Below are 25,148 nucleotides of genomic sequence, written 5' to 3' on the forward strand. Positions count from 1 at the left end.
AGCATCTGACTTAGATCCCTTTGTTCCTGCTTTAAAATAAAATAAACAGTAATCGTGATCTACAATTGCCAATAGTACCACACTGGGGGACCCTTTATAGTTGCAGTATTGACTGCCAGCCTCCATCAAGATATGTTTGCCATCAATGGTACCACAAATGAAAGGAAAATTCCATCCTGCTACAAACCCATTCGCAACTTTATTCCATGCATCATATATATCAGGAACCTGCAAAATTAAACAAAAAATTAAAAATAATCATTAAGTAAAAAAAAAATATTACATTATAGGGAAAATCAACAAGATCTGCTAGAGGAACAACTCATTGAAGAACCGTCTCCAAATCTCTCGTAAGACTCCTATAAGACCTTCGACCAGCAAAACATACTCTTGAGTAGAATCGACTGGTAAAACAGGTTTTGCGTAGAAGTAGGCACTAACCCCAACTGTTGTAAAAGTCCAAAAACTCCAGGAAATAATAACTTTTAAATCCATCAGTGAACATAAAGTTTTTGGCAAGTTCATTGCAGCCAGTTTAGACAAACTGCCCCTTGCTAATTGCCATGGCGCAAAATCAAATTCAAAGAGTAATACAAAAATGTCAATTGAATGCGTTAAATGAAAGTAATTCTTCTTCTGCGGCTTCCGTATTAACTGCAATTCAATTACCAACCCTTTCTCGGGATTCATCTACTGCAACTACTCCTGTATACAGCACCAATTACCCCGTCCTGAACGAGGACACAGTTGCAAATGATGATGCTGCTATCGGAGATATTATCTCGCAAACATGTAACCTGACAAACTAAATGTTACAATTGAATTTGTTTGTTTTTTTATGAAGGAGTCTAAATAACAATTTAAAAATGTTGTATTAATATCTATTCACATACCTTTACGATAATCTTTATGCAGTCATATACAGTTTCACAAGCAATGAGAATCATGATAAATTGGGAATCACGATAGATAGATTTCTGGTTTGATAGTACCTCTCATAATAGTGTCCTCTTGTTGAACTTATAGCGTTATTAAGCCTAATAAATAGCAAATTCTTTAGCAGTAATTCTGAGCATCACTCTATATTCTTTAGAATCTTTAAATCGCAGCTCCCTAATTAAATTTGTGAAAGGTCCTCGACTTTCTTCCCGTGTAAGTTTCGACACCATATCATTTTTTCAAGATTTCTCTCTTCCTCCAAGTTTTTCCAGGAGAGTATTTATTTGTGAGATTAACAACACAATTTCGTATGACAATACAATTTTCCACCATGTTTTTAACTGTCGACTTACATTGGTAATACGCTTTTTGAATCAAGTTGTGAATCAAATAAAGTAGAACGCGACCACGTAAGGCAAGTAACTTGACCGTTTACTTGACCCGTGTAAACCTGGCTTTAGGAAAATTCTGTTAGGGTGCATGTACGTTAGCAAAGATACGTATTTGTCTTCACTGTATGCAGTACGACACTAAATTAAAGATGTTTTTTTCTTTTTAATATGCTCGGATATGTCGATTAGTATTTTAAGTTGCCTTTATTTTAGTGTAAAATTTTTTGATGCCAAGTGTCTTAAATGTGAGATGTGACGGCATTGATTATTCTTTTTAATGGCAATCCTGTTTTTTAATGACCAATATTAAAAGCTGAAAGAGGTTATACATGCATGCCAAATTTCAATTTTACTCCTTGTCTTTTAAGATATTTAACAAACATTATCTAATTCAAAAAATGATTTTAATAGCCTTTCTGTAATAGGTGTTTAAAATGTTGTCCATTTACTAACTGACATGACCCTAAACGGAGCTGAAACTCATCTTACTTCACCAGAATTAGCCTACACTCCTGTCTTATTCATTCTTTGAAATTATCAATATTTATCGGTTTGGTTTTAAAAACTTTGCTTCTTAAGTAACCCCATGAAAAAAGTCCAAAGATGTTAAATCCAGAGACCTGGGTGGCCACTTAAAGGGTCCTTTTCTGCCAACCCATGTACCTGAAGATACATCCAGGTACTTACGAATAGGTCTTGCAAAATGAGGAGACGCACCGTCCTGTTGATACCAGATGTTTGTATTCCGGAAGTAAGCTTGAACAAAATAGCCCAATTCGGAAAAAGGTCCTGCAAGAATTCTAAATATCTTAATAAGCTCTATTAAGATGTTCAAGAAGAAAATCGGTTCCATAACTTCATCACCAACAGTTCCTGCCTAAAGATTGACTCTTTCTGGATGTTGAGTGTGGCCTTCGTTCAAAAATCATTAAATTTGCCCAATAATGACAAATTTAATGATTTACCTCATCTTCAACATAAACTTTGATTGATCAGAAAATAAGACTTTTTATTACAACATTCCTGTCTAGTAGTTCCATCATTTGTCCGCAAAACTGAGAGTCTTTTATTTCGGATCTTCGGTGAGTTCCTGGGGGATTGTTATTTTATAAGGATGATATTTTTCAGATTTAAGAACTCTTGTCACTGAAGATTGGCTAATTTCGAGTTCCCTAGCTATATGCCTAGTATAGAAAGGGGGGACTTTCTTTGAGAGAGCGAACATTAATTTTGATCTCTTCACTGAGCGCCCTCCGATGATGATTTTTTGTTTGTCTTAAATGCTCATTTTCCCGAAACTGTTTTTTGATCTTGCTTACGGTACTATGGGATATGGGTAGCAAATTAGGATACTTCTTAACAAATCGTGAAGTGATTAAAATTTCTTCGCACAAATATAAATCGAATGCGATACTACTCTCCTTACTTGTTTTTAAAACTTATTTGTTATCAAAATATCAGGTATTATCATACCTCATTTAGAGGCGAGGGAGAAACTAGTATCGCCTTTTTAAAAGGTCTCATTCATCTTCTTTCTCCTTCGTGGTCACATGTAGATGTTAAATAGGAGTGGACTCTCGTAGAATTTTTGCTAGGAGCTAGTAGGACTTAAATAAATTTTTGTCAGCAAAAACTCGGATTTAGCTAACAAAAATTTCAAAAATTACAAAATGTTTTGCTGAAAGTTTTTGGCCTGCATAAGGGCGCGGATTACTCTGGTGCCCAGAAATTTTGCAAGAATTTGTTAGAGTTTACCTATAAGTTCCTAATATAATGCCTTGGTGATATCGAGGAAGAGTGCTCCTGTATGGTCATTACAGTTTATTTCATCTAAAATATGAAGTCTGGTGATCCAATTCTCCATGGAGTGTTTTCTCTAAAATCCGAATTCTTCCAGAAAGATAATCTCAAGTCTCTTAGTGGTGGCTTCTAGATCTCTTAATATTAGTTTTTTAACGAGTTTCCCTATAGCTGATAGGATATTAATAATTCCACAAATTTTCAGGTTCATTGCTTAGTATGGAATGTGACTGTATAGGAATACTGCGTTACAAGTTCTAGTGAAATCATCCAGGTATTTATTAGACAGATTCCTAAGCACTGGGTTCCCAATTTTGTTTGGCTCTAGACTTTTTCTATTTATGACTAATCACGCGAGTAATAGTTCAGTTCAGAGATCTATTAGAATCTTTGATGTTCCGCGAATAGTACGTGTGCCGGTGTTGCTTGAATTGTCACACAACATGCATGTTTAAATCGCAAAATTTTATGTAGAAAGAGTCAAATAATATTCTAAGCGATATTTAATCATTCCATAAAATAAATAAATGCTTTAAGCATTTTTTCAAGAATTTATACATTTGATTCCTAAAATTTGACTACATGCGCCCACGTACTATTTTGTTAGACGTCTGACCTCAATCACAGTCACTCAAGCGTGAAAAGTTGCACAGGTCCGGCCTTAAAATTTATTTGTATTTAAAACTTTATTATTGGGGATTTTTCGGTTTAGTTTTATTTAGTTAGAAATTCAGGATAGTTGATAGCAAGATAATATTTTATTTAAATATAAGATTTAAGCACGTAAAATGAGTCTAACCAAAAATTTTAATTTAATAAATTTAGTTTTTAGCGCCATCAGTGTGATGTTTATAACAAGTGATGAGAGAATAGGTGGTACGAATTACTTAGACCCATTTATTCTGTGGATTAAGGCATTTAAGATTTACTTTTTGACACAAAAGGGAAAAATGTTTTGGTTAATCTTCAAATTTTATAATTTCCTTTTTTTGGGTATTGAGATTTATTGTTATTTGGTGGTTATTATTAACGGGAATTTTGGCTGCCACATTCAATGTCCTTTATTATTGGTTTTTTTAAATTAATACATATTATGATATATTATTGTAATTATGTAATCAGAAAAGTGGAAGTATATTTTTTAAAATAAACTTTTACATTAGAAATCATCTAGCTGTCTATATCTTATGTGTGTAAAAGACACAAGTTTTACTTATAAAAAAAAACACACTTTGCATCCTGAATGTAATATTTATTAATTTGTTTGCCTCATATATAGTTATTGTGCATAATAGGAGAGATTAGATGAAAATTAACAAAAATAAATGCTTATACTAAAAACTAAAATTCTTATACAAATTCTTAAAATTACTCATTTGAATCTGGCCCAAAGAGTTAATACAATTTTCTAAACTCAATTTTTCCTTTTTTTCTTTAGAAGTTTCTTCCATTAAGGAAGGAATCAGTTTTTTTGTTGCCGCTATGGATTCCAACTTCATCTCGCACAGTCGCAATAAAGCATTTGGATACTAAAACAGATTTAAAAAGTGTACACGAGTAGCGGAAATAATTTTTAAATTAAATTAATAATAAAATTACAATTATTAATTTTTTAAATAATTACAACTCAGATGTAAAATAGGCTTTTTTTTTCCAGTGAATTATGAAAGAAGTAGTCTTGCCTCTCTGAGACAGAACAAGTGTGGCAGTAACTGTAAAAATAAATTAAACTGGTTTAGTTAGTAAAAAAGGGGTTTTCTTACTATGGTAAAAAATGGACTTTTTCCCAGAGAAGGCAGGAAGAAGCAGTCCTTATTGTATCGCTGAAGGACAAACAGAGGCAGTAAGCTATAAAAAAAAAATTAACTTGTTTAATTAATAAAAAAAGGGTTGTCTTACCATATGCAACAATAACTAGTTTAGCCACAGATCTTCAATTTCTGCATCAGATTCATCATTATCCCAATTTATAATGAAACGGTCGCCTCCATTCAAAATAATCTGATGCAAATTACGATATTCCTCTTCATATCTTATAATTTTTTCCTCAGACTTTTTCCACTCTTCCTTTCCTAAATTCATAACTTCCTCCTTAATCAAATTTAAACCCTTTTTATCAAATTTTGGATACTTATTTTTCCTGTGAATTCTCCTTTTTAGTTGTCCCCAAATCAACTCGATAGGATTAAATACACAATAATATGGAGGAAGTCTGAGGACAATATCACCATACTTTTTAGCTATGTTATCTACTACATACTGCTTTTCCCATGATTTGGTATTTACAACTTCCAATAATTGTTTCTTTGTATAAGATTCGTGAAAATAGAGATCATGTTTTAATAAAAATGTCTCAATTTCCAATTTATGTGAAGATGTGTTTGGGATTTTCTCAGAAAGCCTTGAATGGTATGATGCATTATCCATAACAATGACACTGTTTTTCTTTAAATTTGGAATTAATGTTTTCTCAAACCACGTTTCAAATATATCTGCATGCATGTTTCTATGATAGTCCACATTGCACTCTTCTATTTTTTTGCCACACAATTTCAGTCCATCCTTCACCCAACCTTCTTTTGAACCACAATGAATAATGATCATCCGAGATCCTCGGTTCGGTGGAACATCTTTTATCATTACAGCAGCCCATTTGTTAACCATCTTAAATTTGAATCCAAGTTTTATTAGGTATCTCCGCAAGGTTGAGACTGTGAAATGTTTGTCCCTTGCCAATAAGGTGTCCTTAACCATTTCTATAGTTGGAACCTCGTTGTTTTTGTATTTAGAATACACAACTTCCCTTAGCAATTTAGCAATGTCCATGTCAAGTCCCTTTGATTGTCCTGGATCTTTCCTTTTTTTCTGTCTTTAATCCCTTTTTTTACAAAATAGCATATTGTACTAAATGGAACCTCTGTTAAAAACGCTGTTTTTTGCAAAGCACTACAATCATTTGTGATCTGAGGATCATTCCTTAGATTGTTATAGACATTTAAACAAATTTGTTTGGCGTCTGTACTTAAGCAATTACGTTTTAAAACCCCTTGATTTTCCCCTATAGCTTTTACTTCCCTGGCTTCTTCCTCTGCTTCCTCAACACAAGAAAATGAATTATCAGAACTATATGAGTCTAAATCACTGTCCAGATCACTCTTATTGTTTTCACCACAAATATTACTGTCTTTTTTGTGCACCCACGGTCTCCATAAGCCGGCACAAACACTGTCCTCTTCATTTGCCAAATTTTCCTGCCTATTTTCCCAGGGTCGAAACATTTTAAGGTCTTTAAGTATAATATTAAAGCAAATCCACAAACACAAATAAAAAAACACACTTCCTCACATTAAAAACTGCAAAAAATTTAGACGAATACAGGCCAAATTCTAAGTTCTCCACTTTAATAAACGTGTAAAAAAGCAAAACCGGCAAAACACATCAAATAATAACCTCACATGACTCCCCCCCCAACTATTAAAGGTGATAGACCCATCCAACAACTATTTTAAAGGCGATAGACCGTAGCCGATCGAGAGTTCTAGCCGTGACACTGGTTTCGTGGCGTCAAAATTGAAGCCGAGATTTGGTGGCGCACGCCGTACAGTGGAACGACTAAGTGGAGATACCGCGGGACCTAATATTTTACATTTTACAAGATAATATATTTTTTTTATTATTACGTATTTTTAGGTATATAATAAATGTTTTAAATATTTTTTATTATTTATTTTATTGGAAAAATATACATAAACGGTGTTTCAAATTCGTCTACCCTCAAAATACGAAAATGGATAATTTACCCCAAAGTTGCACATTATTTACTTATAAAAGAATATGCCATATAAAAAAATATATATTATATTTTATGTGGTTTTGAAGATTATTGAAAAAAAAAATTTTCAAAAACTTATTCTTGACACTTTTGTGGGTTATCTTGGTTGCTATGGGAAAGTTTTTGTATTGCTGTATTACTTTTTCGTAAAAACGTTAATGCCGAAAACAAAATTAGGTAGGTACCTACGCCAAATTTTTGTTGCTTATTTAAAAAATAGAAATTTTGAATGATTCCGAAGATAATCAAAAAAAACCAAAAAAAAAATTAAAATCCATTTTAATTTTTTCTGAGCTTAAACAGGAATGCAGCAAACGGTAGGCATTATTCTAAATAAAATTAAGATTGTAAAATGTAAGTTAAAAATAAAATTGTTAATTTACCCACCTAATTTAAATACCGAATTTTTATTCTTTTTAAAACTCAAAGCGAGTATCAAAATAGTTTGGTAGTATAAAAGTTTAAATGCATAATCTTACTATAAACTACAATAATAACTGCAGTAAAATATTATTTCGAATTAACGCAAAATACGTGGCCCAGCGCGGAATTTTTGCCATCGCGATGCGGTCGTCGCCTCGCATGATTTCGGCTTCTGTTGTGAGGTATCGATGGAAGCGGGGATAAGTGTCCAGGCTAGAACTATCGATCGGCTATGGATAGACCCATCCGTAAAGATCTCTTTAAAAACACGACGAAAATAATACAAAAACGGTCCAAAAATTTATCTGCGTACGGCCCCGTAATCCTCAAAATCAGTGGGATAGAGAGAGATACACAATCACTTGCACAACTTAAAGTAGGAATCGCCAGATCGTAGGCATTTTATCTTTGTTTAATAGACTAGCTAAAAAGAGGTGACAGTCTGGGAGTGCTGCAAGTATTTAAAATGATTTGTAAAATGCTTGGATTTTAGTCCGCGGTCAATTTTTTGATATTATTTTCTTGTGATATTATTTTCTTTTTAAAAATTGACATTTTCAAAAGACAAATAAAAAATAGTGTACAACATGGGGTTTTATGTATATTTAAAATGATTTCATAGGTAAATTATATAAAATTTTGCCATTTAAACGTGTATATCATGCGACAATAAATACGACATAGACGCACGGACTAGTTAGTGCGGCATCTGCGACACATCAAAGATTCTAATAGATCTCTGAACTGGACTTTATGTGACCCAGTTCCAGTACAACCCGGACATCGACCTCAAGGTTCTGATGAAAGTGCTTATTTTATATTATTGTTATGCTTAGTTTATATTATTTTGTTATACTAATTAGCTTACGATTAATCGATATTAGATATAGAAAAACACTCCATAATTAATTCTCGTCTTGAACGTATTTTTTGGTTGTCAAATTTAATAAAATTAGTTTTTTTTTAAAGTGTATTTTCAATATAAAATACATAACTGACGCAGTCGGTAGGATACGAACCTACGCTTCTATAAAACACGTACGTACGTAACGACGTAAAAACATACGTAAACTTGAGGGAAGTATGCCAAAAAACAAAATACGAAAGACACCCAAATAAATTAGTCTTCAAACCCACCCCTATTGGTTATGAACCATTCGATTACTTATACATTGATGTATATAAAACACATAATACTTCATTCCTAACCATCATCGACAGTTTCTCAAAATTAGGTCAAGCGTACCCCTTACTAACCCCAACAAGTAAATTGCCAATAAATGAATTATTTATTTCAACCACTATGACCTGCCCAGAAAAATTACGACAGACAATGCTTCGACATTTAAAAACGAGGTCATTCAAAACCTTTGCGGCCTACATCAAATTGAACTTCACTATTGTACCCCTCGAAACCCAAACTCAAACAGCCCCATAGAACGCCTACACTCCACATTGAGTGAAATAACCTTAACCCTAAAAAATAAAAGTTCCAATGAAAATTTCATCAATCTTATGAACTATGCTATTCTATCGTATAATAATTAGACCCATAATTCATTAAAATACACCCCTTTCCAAATTGCTGGAGGAAAACTAGACTATAAAAATCCCCTCGAACTTTCAGAAGAACAAAAATTGACGCAATACATTCAAAAACACTCGGAAAATATAAAAGCCATGAATAAAGAAATTTATGAATCACTTACTATACAACAGACTTCTAATTTAAATAAAGCTAATAAAGACAGGCAAAAAGAAATTAGCGTAGATCCTGACCAACCCCTATTTACTAAAACCTTTCCCCAAAAATCAAAAATAAAAGAAAGTAACAGATATAAAAAAGTTGAGCCTCCTATAACAACTAAAAAAAATGTCATTATTTCTCAAAATAAAAATACAAAGAAAAACATTCACAAAAACGTAATAAAACCTCAACGCAAAATCATTTCAGATGAAGCACTACCTGGTCCTTCTCGTACTACGCATCGTTACAACCTTAGAAATTTAAAAAAATCCATAATCCTCTCCTTCCAACATCTCAAGGCAAAACCTTTATTACGATTTCCCAGCATACTGCTCTTTACCATATTAATTTAACACAGATATAAAATTGTTTATTTAATATAAAACACATCCTAGATGCCTCAAATAAAACCCTAACGAACCTAAATAAAGCAGAACATTTTGCAACCCTAACAAGACAAAAATTTTCACAAACATATCAATTTTTAGAATCCATTCTATCAAATACCAAGTTGTTCCACACACTACCCCTAAGACCGAAACGAGGACTATTCAACGCTGTTGGTAAAATTAATAAATGGTTATTTGGTTCTCTCGACTCAGACGACGAAAAAAGTTTCGACCAATACTTTGACACTCTTAACCAAAAACAAGAAAACTTAAAACAAGAAGTAAATAATAAAAATATCATCTTGACCAGCGTTATGGAGACCTATACGAAAAGCATTAAAGAACTCACGAATAATCAAAAAACGCTTTCAAATCAATTAAAAATATTAGAAAGTTTAGAAGTAGACCTAACAAATATCTTATATGCATCCCTTATATTGGATAACATAATGTTTCAATCAAATATCATAAACCAAATTATAAATAACATAGAAAACGCAATATCCTTTGCTCATGCAAACATAATGCATAACTCAATAATAAACCCAAGCTGTGTCACCGAAATGGTAAATAATATTACAAATTTATATGGCGAAAATCACGTCCCAAAATTTGATGAACCTATTAATCATTACAAATTCTTCTCAGTTCAAGTAATCATAAAAAATAAAATAGTTTTATTTTCTATTCACACACCAATTACCTCTCCAAAAGAATTCACACTATACAAAATATACCCCATCCCCATCCTGAACCAAACAATCTCTCTATCCAACCCTTATATTATGCTTGCGAAAAACGACTACTGGACTTCAAAAGAAGAGTGCCCCCCAAATAGAAGACAGAGAGAAGAAATCCTTGCGATACCATCTGGTGAAACCATTATACGAAGCCAATGTCAACAAGGACTACACAAAATCAAAGAGGCCAGCATTATAACCATACCGGACTGCCCTATCGAGATAGAGAACAAAATCTACGCGAAGGAGAAGAAAATAGAATTTCAGTATGTGATGCAGCTACCGAAATTCTCAGACATAGGCCCAAAAATTCCAATGTCAAACCTTCAACTAGAAGAGGTGAACTTCAAAGAATTGGCTGTAGCTCAAAAAACGTTGTCTTCGGTAAACTTTCATCTCATCGAAACCTCCACCATAAATTACCACTGGATAACCCCCACAGCGATGCTAGCCATTGTCATCCTATGTGCAATGGCTTATGGCTCATGGAAATATATGCAGAGGAAGAAGCAGCCTAAGAAAGAACACCCCGATGCCCGGATTCCTCTTCGCAAAACAAAGTTACCCATGTTTTCCGAACTTGAGGAGGGAAGAGTTATGTGACCCAGTTCCAGTACAACCCGGACATCGACCTCAAGGTTCTGATGAAAGTGCTTATTTTATATTGTTGTTATGCTTAGTTTATATTATTTTGTTATACTAATTAGCTTACGATTAATTAATATTAGATATAGAAAAACACTCCATAATTAATTTTCGTCTTAAACGTAGTTATTTTTTGGTTGTCAAATTTAATAAAATTATTTTTTTTTAAGTGTATTTTCAATATAAAATACATAACTCGCGTGATCTGAAGCCTATGTTGCGTTCCTCGATGAAAGTTTCTTGTGCAGAAAGAACTGATTGCTGTAGCTATGATTCACCCAAAGATTTTCTTCCTCTCTTTAGTAAAGCTGATTTGCTTCTGAGGGTTCTCATAATATGATCATGGTGATCAGATCCTTGATTTTATAAAGCTGTAGCCCTATAGAATTGGCTTGTCAGGAACTTATTGTTTGACGTTCTAAAAGACGTTCTTCTAAAGAGGATTTTTAATGGTAGGATATTAAGGAGGAAAGGGTTTTCAAAGATTTTTTGTGATTATATAATTTGATGCATTGCCTGAACTTTTGTAATTTTTGTTAATATTGGACCAACATTAACATAATCTAAAAGCTGAACAGAAGTGAGGCTATGAATTCCCTAGATAAGTAAAGTGGGTGGAAAGTGGCTGATGAGTTTCTATGAAGCTATTTTCTTCATTAGGATTTCGCATCTACCATGATGAGAGCCTTCATCTCAACTGTACTAACTCACGTTGGTTAGTACAGTTAAGATGAAGTACACCGTATTTAGCCAAGGAGAACTTGTGATGAGCCTTAAAGAATGCTCCTTATATTAATAGTACATCAATGTTGTGCAGCTCCTGGGATGTTTAAATTAAGTTTTTTTTCTGGATAGACTATTGGAGTTGCTGGATAAGAAGTTGAGGAAAGAAGGTTCAAAACGAATGTACAGTCATTCAAAAATTTTTATTTGCTCTGTCTGGGGTTTCGGAAGCATAAATACACAAAACATTTCTGTGTTAGCAAAATAGCAATAAGAATATGGTCATAGCTAATGAAGTTGTGTAACGCTTCTTATAGTCTTGAAAAACCTACTTATACCTTCACCCATTTTTTATTATAAGGCATAAATGATTAGCTCTTTATTTTATTTACCAATCATGTGGAAGTGAAATCATAGGAAAATTAGTTTTAAAAAGTAGACAATCATAAGAAAGTCTAAGATGATACTCTTTAATCTAGGCATTTAATATTATAATTTTTTATATTGGTAAAAACGTGTAAAAATTAACATTTAAATACAAATTAGGAAATTATCATAGGGCCTTGTTAAAATGAATATTTATGACTGCCGTAAATTGAATTCCAGACAAACCAAAAACTTTGTTCTCCCTGACACGTGGACCAGCTACAAAAAAAAATAAATTATTCCCGAAATTCTGGCACAAGACATACGATGCTTTTTACTTCACGAAATTTAAGGGGATCTCGCTGGCCGACCCTGTATAAATCATGAAAAGGGCAACTAGACGCATGTGAACCAGGGAAAGGTGGATATCCCTGATTGTATCTTTTTATCTCTTTCCCTATGGCTAAGTTTATACTATTTTTTTATAAATATGTGATCCCTTATGTTATATAGGACAATTTTTTTTATTAATAAATGTTTTTGGTTTTTTAAAAAGTAAGACAAAAGTATTAAGACTTTAAATTGCATTTACGTGGTAATGAGACAGAGCAGTATCAACGCTACTTTACTTTTTCGATGTCTTTTTTGAAGAACAATTTGTGTTAACAACCAAAATATTCCTCTAATCAGGCAGTCACCTTTTCATTGGTGCCAAATTTCCTTCCTTGAAGCTTTTTTTAGATTTGCGAAAGGTCAGAGGTCTTATCTGGAGAATACGGTTCGTGGAAAAGCAATGCAAAGTTGTAATTGTAATTGTAAGACAGTGAGCAGTCAATTGAGCTGGTATGCACATAGGACTCCTAATTGACCCATCATTCTTTACCGAGGGTTACCAGAGGCCAACAGCATTGGAAAAACCAATGAGGCACTCTGGTTTTAAAGGCTTAATGTCATTGGAGAAACCGCAGGTGTTACCCAGATGTATGAAGCTAGTGCGCGTGAGTACTGGGCACTGCCCGATAACATGGTCTACACTTTCATGTTCCTACCAACACTACAGAATTGTCCGCAATACCTATGGTGTAAAGGTAATGTCTTAAAGGCCAGTGTCCAGTTAAAAAGACCCATCATTAGCCAAATTTCACGTCTCTCCAACCGAAGTAGTTGTCTGCTGGGAAAAGCAGTGGGCCCATCTACTTGTGTCTCATGCCAGGTGCTTTAGTCCATCTCCGGAGTGTCTACTTTTTGAGTAGACTCACTTATTCATTAATGCAATAGTTACACACATGGCTATATCAATTATAGGTTCAGAGCCTTATAATAACCGCCTATCGCCCAGATAGCAGATAGCTCTTTCTTAGCAGATTGGTACGATTGTATTGCGGTTTTCGCAATTCAGGAATTTTTGTCCGAATTTCAATACAGTAGAGACTTTAGCCATTCACACAGTAGCATGCTTCCTTAGGGCCAAATTATGGGCCGGCTGGTAGAGTGTCTGGAAAAGTTATCCTGCTGGTAACATTAAAAATTAAATTATGAACTTCTTGTTTGTCTTACCACCGGGATAATTCTTGCTTAATAGTAAAATAAGTAAACAATAGGAAAAAGCAGCGTATAAAAGGTTTACCAGGAAATTTATAACCTCAAATTTTTCAAAGAGTTGGAGCTTGCATAGTTTTGCAAGAAGTTTGTGTATAATATTCTAAATTTTGTTTTTAATCTGTATGAGTATTTTGCTATTTTTCATCTGGTTAAATCTCTCTTTATTTAATATGTTAATGCCCGACTTAAGGTTACACCCTTTTCTCAACTGCCCCTCTTTGCTGGCCATGCCACTGTTATGTGACTGAGAAATGAAAAGAGAACATGCATCTAAAAAATCCCATATAGGAACGTCAAATTTGATTTACCATATTCTGTCACTTACTATCATCATCATACCTTGAAGGCAGTCCCTAAACACTCAGTGTTATTAAATTATAAATTATTTCATCATAGGTGGTAAGTGTTATGGTTGCACTACCGGCACCAGTTTTAAATATTTCCTATTTGTTCTTGGCTACTTTTTTTCTTAGATCTTTTTTTATACCCTCATACTTTGTTCGAAGATTATTTAGGGTTCGAACTACCCCTGGCACAGGGTTTTTTGCACTAAACTCTGCTGTCAATTTTTTCCCAGGCTTGATCTTTTTCTTTCCGAGAAGATGATGCATCAGTATTTTTTTATTCAATTGTACCCGCATATTAACTTACTAAATTACAGAGCAAAATAACTTCTTTTTTTCTTAAAATTATTATACTGGCCACAACAATTATGTTGTTGCCAAACTGTAAATATTCTGTCAGTTAACAACAGGTTAAAATTTGGTTGGTAAAAACAGGTAAAAATGGGTGAAAAATGTCGTTTAAAAATAAAAATACATAGATAAGCTCTCAAAGTCTTATTTTTGTCTAGTAAAAATTTTATACTTTTAAAAGTAAACCATTTACTTTTATACACTCCATACCAGAGCCAGATTTCTTGCTGTCCTTTTTTTTTTATTTCTCTTGCAAATTGTCTTTAAAAATTTTTAATTTTTTATTCTACCGCTTGCTTCTTGATGTTAAATTCTTTACCAATTTCCATAAGGGCATCGTGCCTCAAGTTCTTGTTCTTATAGTTTTTGGTTTGAATCCCATAGATTTGTGTTTAGTTTGTAGGCCTCAATAAAGGCTATGACTTTAGCTTGTTCCCATTCCATTTCTCCAACGAAAACACACGGTCACGATGTCAACAAGGCAAGACGTCACTGAGTATCTACTCCTACTTTAACACTTTGTCGAATGTCGTACGTCGAATCAACGTCTATTCAATCAACGCTTTTACCACAACTTTTTAATATTTACTCAAACAAAATATTCGAATATACACTGGAAAACTACCCTTAAGGACCATATGGCAAATAATAGCGCACAATTTGGTCATTAATAAAAATCAAGTTGGAAGAGGTATTCTACAGGTACAGAACCAACAAATTAACGTGTTCAGTCATACAAATATCTTAGATGCCAGGTCAACGGAAACTCATGTTTTTCAACAATGAAACTCAGTATTTCCATTTGTTGAAAGAACACAAAAATAGTTTCACTTAAACCACTATAATTCAGGATGTACTGATCGAACTGACATCAAATTTTTAAAATCATATGAATTTGTCATTAGTGTATGTAATCAGTTGGTTAGTTCCAAGACTTATGAATAAAAAAAAATTTAATGTTATTTGTTACAATAAAAATATTACTTTATTTAATTGACTGTAAACAGGCTATGTTCTTTTATGTCTGTTTATTACCATAAGAAATCTACTATAGTATGCAGCAAAATTATGCAGTAAAACTTATGCAAATAGAGAACAGAGCAGACAATAACTTTCTATAATAATGCAGACATTAGGAGACGGTTAAAATTCATTTTGCTCGTAAAATACTTCGTTGGAGTGAATACAATAACTGTCAAAGACTATAAGACAGAGCAAAGTAATTACTTAAATAATTTCCTCCATTTAATAAAACAATTTTCTGCTTTTGTTAGCGATAATTTATTATTTTAAATTAAGTTTCGCGTTAACTATTAAAATAGTTTATATTTGCCAGTTTTAAGTTACATTTTAAAGAAATTCTCTTCTTATGTACGAAACGAATATTAAATAACTGATTCTTGTTGACTAATATCTTATACATTTGTCAAAATAAAAAAGCTAGTTACAAAAATATTTATATTCTTTCCGTCTTTTTTAAATTTCCATACTTCTGCAAAACACTCGTATTTTTATTAATATTTCAAATAATTAAGTCACTGTAATTTAATCACAAGTTTCCCTAATAATATGTTTTATGAGATTTAAATCAGAATTTCTGTGGATAGTCAGTATAATTTTATATTCTGACAATGAGCTATATTATATTATCAATCATTTTTTTAAAGAATTTTTGGTTAATATTTTCAATGAATGCTTCAAGAGCGTTAATATTCATTAATTAAAAATCTACCTTAACCAATTTGCTTATATATCAGCAGTACTTATTGGACGCTTTTGAGAACCATAGTCAGGTGGACAGTTTTTATACTGACGTTAAAGTTAAAGTGGATTCACAATTTTTTATTGAATCAAATTCGAATTGACAGGTATATATAACATAATTAATGAAGAAATTCAAGTCTTTTCCGGTGTACCTCACGGCTCCAACAGAGGGCCGTTTTATTAATTTTAACTTTTAACTGAACTGAACCTTGTCGCACCCGATATTCTATGGACTTATAAGAAGACGTCGTCATATCTATTCTTACAAACTTTCTTTTGTTAGTTAGATATTACTTAAGCCAGGGGCGGATCCAAGGGGGGGGAAATGAAGGAAATTCCCCCCCCCCCCGCCAAAAACTTTTCGATTTGCACAGTTTTATATCGACCAATTTACATGAAAAAATAGATGCAACTTTCAAATTTATATATTTATGAAAATTTAAAAAATTCTTTCCACTCAGACTTTTCACTGCTTTTTTAAATTATTAAACTGAATAATGTCACCTAGGAGTGATGAGTGAAGCACCTCTGAAGCACAGCCCACTTTTTTTGGGCAGGCAAAATGTATCGTTCCGTGGTCATAGAGATGATGGGCCAATGAAACCAGACGAGCCTCCAATGAAGAATGAGGGGAACTTTTGTGCAACACTTAGGTTGATGATTAATGTAGGTGATACAATTCTAAAGGTTCATCTTGAGAACGCATCTTCCAGAGCTACTTATATATGCAAGAAAAGCCAAAATCAATTGAGTGCTGCAAAGCTGAAATACAAGAGAAAATTTTTTAAAGAAAGTAACCCAAGCGAAGTTTTACTTTTTTCGACAAATCTCCAGATCTTTCAGGAAAAGCCCAGGTACTCCATTTTTCATTGATGAAATTAAAAAGTTAGGAATCCAAAGGGCCTAAACCACTTCTCCACGTCCACCAAATAGATGCTTAAGCTAACAATGACATTGCGATTGGTTTTTTTTGCAATGGTTTTTTAATTTTGTCTTCAATTCCAAATAGGATATGTACATTAGATTGCCAGATAATAGTTAGGCATGAGGTATCTCACGCAAATGAAAGATAAATGTATGTGAATTATTTCCTGTCAACGTGCGAGACAATGAAAGAGTTTGTTAGGCCCTTTCGATTTTTGTTGTTTAATTTAATTTATATCACCTTTTGCGAAACTGCAGTTTAAGCTTTTGTACGGACGTTACAATTTATCGACCAATCTTCAACAATCAATTTTTCATATCGAAATATAAAGTTTTCTATATTAATTATTTGTCCATCTACTGTGAACGCTTTTACACAATTTGTTGAGCTGACTATCACACTTTGTAGGACATTATTCACGTTTGCCATGTACATTTCCAAACTCATTAATAAAAATGTTGAGTACAATATTCTACGATATGTTGATTCAACTGAAAATGGACCAAGCATCAGAGAAGATTTCATGACGTTTATTGATGCTTTTGGTAAACTGTCAAAGAATAATTCTGCAGAAACTAGTGACTCTGACGACTCGGAAGAAGAAACTGAAGAACTCTCTACTAAAAACGCTCAAGAAGACAGCCAACCTGATGTGGAATTATCACTTACCGGGATTGCTCTCGGGAAAATCGTCCTCTCAGAAATTAAGAAAATGAATCTCAACTGCGTTGCAATAGGAACTGATGCGTGTGCTGTGATGCTATCAGATCGTGGAGCTGCTAACGAAATCCGGAAAGAAGCGGAAAACGCTATAGTAACACCCTATTATTCTTACAAACTAAACAGCACCATATCTAAATCTACCAAAATGCGAGTGATTGACTTGGTATGCAGCACTATACGTGAGGTTAACAAGTTCTTCAAGAAGTCCTTTCCCAAACGTACGACTGCATTGGCAAAGAAACTTGGAGGATACCTGGTACAGTTATGCGAAACAAGGTGGGTTCAACGTCATGATGCTGTTGTTCAATTTGCCTCCACAATGTCGTTGATTGTAGAATCTTTGACAAAAATCAGTGAGTGGAAAAACAAGGAAACAGCCGGAAAAGCAACAGTCCTAATTAATTGCAGCTTTGTGCAAATTCGAATTTATCGTTGGACTTTTCTGTCTTTCTAACACTTTATCATTGACTTATTCACTCAGCGTACTTCTTCAGAAAGAGTCCATCGATAATGCAAAAGCATCAATGATGATAGATACGCTGCTTGCAACGTTTCAAGATCGGAGAGAAAAAGATGATGCAAATTTCAGAAGTATTTATTCAGATGCGAAAAAACTAGCACAAAAACTGAATGTTCCTGAACAAAAACCGAGAATTTGTGGCCAACAAACGAAACGCGATAATTACAGCATTAACAGTTGCGAAGATTACTACAGGGTCTCGGTATACATTCCTTTGTTGATACCATCTGTGAAGAAAATCTTATCAGCTGTTTGACAGAAAGATTCAAAGGACTCATAACTGATGACAACATCGTGCAGCGTTTTAAGTTCAAAAGCGAGTTGAACCACTGGCAGTGCTATTGGTAGCAGAAGAAAAAGAATTCAGCGAATCCACTTCCAACTACTGCATTACAAGCTTTCGAGAACTGTGATGTTGAAATATTCCCGACTATCAATGTTTATCTTCGTATATTTTGCACACTGCCTGTGACAAATGCAAGCTCTGAGCGCTCTTTTTCTACTCTTCGCTGCTTGAAAACATGGCTGAGGTCAACGATGCTACAAGAAAGCCCTCAGTGCTGCAACTTATTAATATTATGATTTGCACAGTCAAGAGCTTTAGAAAAATCGCAAAAAAGTTGCTATCGGGTTATCCTTGCTGAAGCAGGAATATACTCTTAAAACATTGAATGCCTTAAATATTTTTTATATCTGTGAAGCTAACGCTCTATCGATATCCAGCGACCAAATCTAGAACGCAGCATATATCGTTTGTCAACAACCTATTTATAGTCCGCGCCCGCTGTTATTTAATCAATATAATGTTCGAATCTCCTGAAATTCCCCAGGAATTTTAATATTTTTTTGTCCAGATATTCACAGTCAATAACTAAATTAATTTATAGTAGTTATAAACCTCTGCAAACTAATTATTTTTTTGTGAAAATAACTTAAGAAGTCGTATGTTAAAGAAATTAAAAAGACTCCCAAAAGATTTCAAATAAACTTAAAATAGTTAGAAGCCTCTACAAATAAAAGTTTTTTGGTAAAAACTTATTGTTTATTTATTTATTTCATGTACTTTACAGAAGTTTACTAAGTAAACGGTCCTATTACAAAGTACATACTAATGATAATAATAATAATAAAGATAATAATACTAATATACTACTAATAATAATAATAATAATAATACACTAATAATAATAATAAAGATAACAAATGTTTTAAAAATAATTCAAAATAATACTTAATACTAACTTAATCTGGCCAGCACTAACTATAAAATTATATCTAACCGACACTTGAGTTCAGCACAACTTGTATTAAAAATATCAATGCTTTCTTGAATTCTGTTATAAGTTTCACACAAATTAAATAATGGTGAACTCAAATGTCTATTATTAAGAGCTACATCCGACATATTAAATGTCTTACATCTTCTAGTAAGATACGCTGGAGCATTCACACTCAACCTTGAAAGAAATGTAGGATCATTTATTTGCCCATTTATTGTTTTATATAGATAAATAACTGCAAATTTTTGCCTCCTCTTATTTAATGATTGGAGGGCATATCTTTCGCGTAATGTCGTGGTTGACACCTCACGGTCATATACCCCCCTTTCTCTAAAATAGATATAGCGGAGCATTTTATTTTGCACCTGCTCCAACGTATATTTGTAACAGTTATAATATGGCGACCACACTATACATGCATAATCCAACAAACTACGTACAAATGAGACTGCTTGAGACAGGAAACACTCACGAAATCCTTAGTACTTCTGGCAATAAATCCATACATTTTGCATGCCCGGTTTGCCACTTCGTTTACATGTAGATTAAAAGTCAATCTTTTATCAAATAACACACCCAAATCTTTAACCTTTTCTACTCTAGTCAATAGACTATCTTGTATTTTATAAGGAAATAATATATCTCTTTGTTTTCTATTATAAGACATAACTACACACTTATTGACATTAAAATATAATCTATTTTCTATTGACCATTGTACAACATTATTTAAATCGTCTTGTAGCATTCTACAGTCATCTATGTTATTTATTTGATAATATAATTTGAGATCATCAGCAAACAGCGAGCATGTAGCATGAGTTACTACTTGCGTCAGAGAGTTAATAAAAAGAAGAAAAAATAATGGTCCCAAATTGGAGCCTTGTGGTATGCCAGAAGTAGGAGTAAATGGTCGCGAACTATGTCCCCCAATCACAACTATATGTCTACGGTTATACAAATAGGACTCAATAAAATGCACCAAATTATTATGAAAACCATATTCTCTATCTAATCTATCCAATAATATTTTAAATGATATCTTATCAAAAGCTTTTTCAAAATCTGTGTATACAATATCCATTTGACCTCTCTGATTCAGCACATCAGATATAGTTTGAGTGACACTTAATAAGTTGCTTACAGTTGATTTAGCTTTTAAAAATCCGTGTTGAAATATTGATATGCTAGATCTAACAGTACGATAAATAGTTCTAAAAATAATGGTTTCAAACACTTTAGCTGGTGCTGAGAGCACAGCAATAGGTCTGTAATTTTTTATTTTACTTTTATTGCCTTTCTTAAAGATTGGACATATTTTTGCTACTTTCCAAGCATTGGGAAAAATTCCTGTTTTAAGGCTTAGATTAATCAAAAAACATAATGGGTAACTTAATATATCACAAAATCCCTTGTACAAATAGCTTGGAACATTATCTGGACCTATTGCTTTGTTCTCTTCTAATTTCTTAATAACATCAATTACATCATCTATATTTTCATTATTTAAAATTATTTCCGGTGAATAAATATTTTCTAATGTATTCGGGTTATTACCCTCTTCCCTCGAATAAACACTACTAAAATAGTCACTAAATGCATTACATATTTCTTCACCAGAGTTAAATTCCGAATTGTCCATAAACATTTTGTTGGGTATATGCACAGATCCTTTCTTATTATTTATATATGACCAGAAAGATGGAGAGTCTACACTGATTTTGTCTTGTATTGCCTTTAAATATTTTCTGTGGGCGGTATTTATATCCTTTTTAATTTCAACTCTAAGTTTTTTAAATTGAAGATAATGATCTTGATTTTTGCTTAATTTGTATTTTTTCCGAGCTTTTTCTTTGAATTTTAGTTTATTTATAATATTTTTTGTGAACCAAACAGGATATTTTTTACATTTTTTTCCGCCTTTAGGAACACATATATCAAAAATTGAATATAAAGTTCTATAAAATTCATCAATTGCTTTATTAATATCAGTGTGAGACTCCAGAAAGCTCCAGTCTATTTTTAGAAAAAGGTAATACATAGATAAAAAGTCAGCCTTGCGAAAATATACCTTGACGATAAAGATGCCAACTCTTTTTGATTACTATTACAGCACAATGACAAGGATACTTTAAGAGTAGGGTGGTGTTTATCTTCTTTAACAAAACAAAAGTCACTTCTTAAAACAGTACAGTTACTTTTTGTAACCACTACATCTAGTATATGATTTAAGCTTTTGGAAACAAAATTGACTTGTGTAGCATCATAAAAATTTAAAAATTGCAAAAATGTCTCTACAAACCTGTCTGACTCTCCTGTTTGGTAATATCGATTAAGATTTGTGATATTTAAGTCACCTATAATAATAATGTCAGAGTCAAACAGATATTGCTGTTTTTCTAGAAAATCATATAATCTTTCATACGAGTTAAGAGTACAAGATGGTGCTACATATAATGTCAATAAATACAAACATTTACAATTTTCCTTTGTAAGTTTTACACATAAAAAATCAATATTTTCATCTATAAATCCTGTGTCAACAGTACTTACACAGAAATTATTTTTGGATGCTAGTAAAACTCCACCCCCTCTGGTTTTTCCACTTAGTTGAAAATCCCTATCAACTCTAAATACATTAAATATATTTGGAAATATTTCACAATCATTTACAGAGTTATGCAACCATGTTTCGGTTAATATTACAATATCATATTCATCAGATGTAGTCCAAATGCTCTCTAAAAACTCATCTATTTTCGTATTTAACCCTCTTACGTTCTGATATACAATATTTAGTGTCTTAGGTTCACCTACTGTCACACTTAGTTTCTCTGGTTCCTGTTGAAGCCTCTTCGAAAATTCTGCGAAGTATTCATCCCGTTGAAGCGACGTCCCATAGGGCGAAATGAAAAAGGTTTGACCACTACATTCAAAGGCCACAGATCACTGTTTAATACAAGTTTCTCCAACTGTGGCTCAAAAGATATTTTAAATGCTACTTTATGATCAAACTGACTATTTAATTTTTCACAACTGGACAAATCTATATCGTTCTTGATTAAATGATCCTTTAGGCGTTCCTCTGTACAGTCAGGATGTAAATTTCCCACATAGTACCACTTTCTTTCGGTAGCTGCAGCTATATCCAAAACTCTTCCTGTGCCCTTAACCATACTTTGAATTTGGTTACTAATTGATGTCTGATTTATTGTCGCTGACGATGATGCACTTATTCCATTTGCTATGGTAGGTCTTGCCGGATTTGCATTTGTAATATTTAACAGTTTCTTTGTAACTCCTAACAGTTGTATGGAAAAGTTTTATTTATATCCTTTGGCAGTTATAGCCCTTTATAACATCTAACTCTAACTCTAAAAATTTTTAATTTTTGCTAAATGTAAAGTTTTTGACTAAAAGTGACCATCTTGTAGATCAAAACTATGAACTTAAATTAAATAAGACCTTAATTTACCCAGGAAACTAACAGCCACTAAATGACAACTATGAAAACACCCAAAAACTTAACATTTTTACTTTTAACAGTCATTTTATATCTTCAGGGCTTTTTTCCTATGTCAAACCCCATCACAGCATTTAATAACGATCCTCCGACCCATATACAGGGTGAGTTTTTTAAAGTGTTACAATGCGATATGTCGAAAACGGCTGCAAATTTTTTTTTTACATTTTGGTGACATTTCAAGTATACCGGGGGGCACTTTTTGTGATATTTTTGACATTTGTCCCTTCACCCCCCTAAGAGGGGGGAGGGTCACTTCCTTATTTTAAATAGAATGACGTGTTTTTTATTCTTAAATACGAATCTACATAAAATATGAAGTCTGTTTACAAAAAATTTTTAAAATTGCTCTGCTAGTTACGGAATTATGATCAAAAATGTTTTGATTAAATTTAAAAATAATTCAAATATTTTACCATAATAACAGCCGGTTGCCATGGAAATCCTACTGTTTATTTTACTAGTATGGATGGAAATGAAAATCCTAGTAACAGTAGGATTTCCATGGCAACATAACAAGCAGTGTCACATAAAAATTTTGACGTTTTATTAACAAGTAAATTATGTTTAAAAAGAAAAAAATGGATGCGAATTTCAGTGTAGAAGTAGATATGTTGTTAATTTTGGGGGAGTGCAGAAAAAATTATAGGCAGGCTGCAGTAGTGTGGGCCGAGAGGTTTCCGGATATTCCAAAATCTCATATGGCCTTTAAGAGACTGGAGACCAGAAGTCGTATGACTGGTAGTCTAAAAAGTAAACGACGAAATCGGATTAAAACGCAAACAGATGAAAATAAGGCAGTTGCTGTATTAGGAGCAGTAGCTATTGATCCTCAAATCAGTACCAGGCGGCTTGCTTTAGCTGCTGGAATTAGTCAATCATCAATTATAAAAATTCTGCACCGGTACAAGTTTCATCCTTACCACATTACACTTCATCAAGAGCTTTACGGACATGATTTTGAGAATCGCATTAATTTTTGCACTTGGATTTCAACAAAAATGCGTGAAAATAACCATTTTTTTATAAACGTTATTTTTTCTGATGAGGCTTCTTTTAATAATTGCGGGCAGGTAAGATTTAAGTTATTTAAATTAGAACATATTCAAGTTTTGGTTGTTTGTTTTTCTAAAAGGTAAACAGGCACAACATGCATTACTGGGCAGCAAATAATCCTCACTGGATGAGAACTGTACCAAATCAACATCCCTGGTCTGTGAACGTATGGTGTGGTATTTTCGAGGATAGAGTTATTGGTCCGCATTTTTTCCAAGGTCATTTAAATGGACAGGTCTACACAGATTTTTTTAAGAAATCAGTTACCTCGTCTACTAAACCAAAATTTAAATCCTAACGTATGGTTTCAGCAGGACGGAGCTCCACCCCATTATGCCATACAGGCCCGTACTTATTTAAATGAGATTTTTGAAAACGGGTGGATTGGTCGAGGTGGTCCTGTCAACTGGCCTGCTCGTTCGCCAGATTTGACCCCCCTTGACTTTTTTTTATGGGGATTTATAAAAGACAAAGTAATGGCTAGTGCACCTACAACTCCAGGAGGACATGAAGAACAGGATTCGTTTTGCTTGTTCATTAGTGACACCAGCAATGTTACAGCGGGTACGAAACTCATGTCAAGAAAGGATAAGAAAGTGTTTGGAAGTCGAAGGCGGTCACTTCGAACAGCTCCTTAGGCATAATACATAGACGATAAATAGTTGAAAAGTAGGAAATAATTTGTTTTTATTGTAGTAGAATATTCGAATTATTTTTAAATTTAATCAAAACATTTTTGATCATAATTCCGTAACCAGCAGAGCAATTTTAAAAATTTTTTGTAAACAGACTTCATATTTTATGTAGATTCGTATTTAAGAATAAAAAACACGTCATTCTATTTAAAATAAGGAAGTGACCCTCCCCCCCTCTTAGGGGAGTGAAGGGACAAATGTCAAAAATATCACAAAAAGTGCCCCCCGGTATACTTGAAATGTCACCAAAATGTCAAAAAAAAATTTCCAGCCGTTTTTGACATATCGCATTATAACACTTTAAAAAACTCACCCTGTAGGTAACATTTCTATTAATACCACAGCTGCGTACAGCCCTTTAGTACAAAA

At 33.1% G+C, this 25,148-nt stretch overlaps 1 pseudogene; it reads right to left on the bottom strand.

Moving 5' to 3' along the window:
* Positions 1 to 220: 220 nt before the first annotated feature.
* The window catches only part of LOC126735688 (uncharacterized), a 43,216-nt pseudogene continuing 18,288 nt past the window's right edge, over positions 221 to 25,148 (bottom strand).

This window comes from Anthonomus grandis, chromosome 4 (genome assembly GCF_022605725.1).
Source record: "Anthonomus grandis grandis chromosome 4, icAntGran1.3, whole genome shotgun sequence".
In the NCBI taxonomy this organism is placed as follows: domain Eukaryota; kingdom Metazoa; phylum Arthropoda; class Insecta; order Coleoptera; family Curculionidae; genus Anthonomus; species Anthonomus grandis.